At 47.7% G+C, this 1253-nt stretch overlaps 1 protein-coding gene across 3 annotated transcripts in view; it reads right to left on the reverse strand.

Annotated features, from left to right (window-relative positions):
• Window positions 1-1253, reverse strand: part of CCM2L (cerebral cavernous malformation 2-like) — a 12943-nt gene that overhangs the window by 7121 nt on the left and 4569 nt on the right. The gene's annotated exons all lie outside the window — the stretch shown is intronic.

A 1253-nucleotide genomic window follows, 5' to 3' on the forward strand; every position in this document is an offset into this window, starting at 1 on the left:
AGGGAAAGAAGGAAGGAAGGAAGGAAGGAAGGAAGGAGGGAGGGAGGGAAGGAAAAGAAATTTGTGAAGGGGAAGGATCTGAAAACCTTCAGAGCAAGAAACACCAAGTATGGAGAGCTTGCACTCTTCCTAGTCCTGTTCTCATTTAGCTGGTTATTAGCCCTACCCTTTCTGATCTCTGATCACTCAGTGTCGTGTCCTTACCCTCCAGGTGGGGTCAGTTCCTCATTATACATTCTCCCGGCACAGTCTGTGGTTATTTATTTTTTTGAGACAGAGTTCCACTCTTGTTGCCCAGGCTGTAGTGCAGTGGCGTGATCTCTGCTCACTACAACCTCCACCTCCTAGGTTCGGTTGAGTCTCCTGCCTCAGCCTCCTGAGTAGCTGGGATTACAGGCACCTGCCACCACGCCCAGCTAATTTTTGTATTTTTAGTAGAGACTGGTTTTCACCATGTTGGCCAGGTTAGTCTCGAACTCCTGACCTTAGGTGATCCACCTGCCTTTGCCTCCCAAAGTGCTGGGATTACAGGCGTGAGCCACCTGCCCGGCCTGTGGTTATATATTTATTTGTGTACTTATTTAATTACTGTCAGCCTGCCTCCACTAGGTAAACTTCATGAAGACAGGGCCACCTCTGGTTTTGCTCACCAGAATAACCTACGGATTAGCACTGGATCTGACCTACTAGGTGTTCAATAAATATTTGCTAAATGAATGAATTTGTTGAAATATTTGTTGAATTATCTAATGTATTTGCCCATCATCCTTGTGAGAGTTGAACTAACCCAGCTTCCCAACAAGCACAGCTCCCACAGATGCAAGGGTCTTCGGAAGAAAAGAACCAGCACTCTGTTGCTGGTACCAGGCTGCGAGAGACAATGGCTGGGGGAATTCACCCACGGGCCTGAAGGCAGCATGAGGAGTGAGGTTGTTGCTGATAGAAGCTTCAGAATCAGACAGACCTGGGTTTGAATCCTCACTCTGCCACTTACCAGCTGTGTGACTTTGAGTAATTTATTAACTAATCTGAGCCTTAATGTCCTCATCTGTAAAACTGGAATCCTGGCTAGGCACAGTGGCTCACGCCTGTAATCCCAGCACTTTGGGAGGCTGAGGCGGGCAGATCACGAGGTCAAGAGATCAAGACCATACTGGCCAATTAACATGGTGAAACCCCGTCTCTACTAAAAATACAAAAATTAGCTGGGCATAGTGGCACACGCCTGTAGTCCCGGCTACTCAGGAGGCTGA

This window comes from Colobus angolensis, unplaced genomic scaffold, assembly GCF_000951035.1.
Source record: "Colobus angolensis palliatus isolate OR3802 unplaced genomic scaffold, Cang.pa_1.0 Scaffold114, whole genome shotgun sequence".
NCBI classification, from domain to species: domain Eukaryota; kingdom Metazoa; phylum Chordata; class Mammalia; order Primates; family Cercopithecidae; genus Colobus; species Colobus angolensis.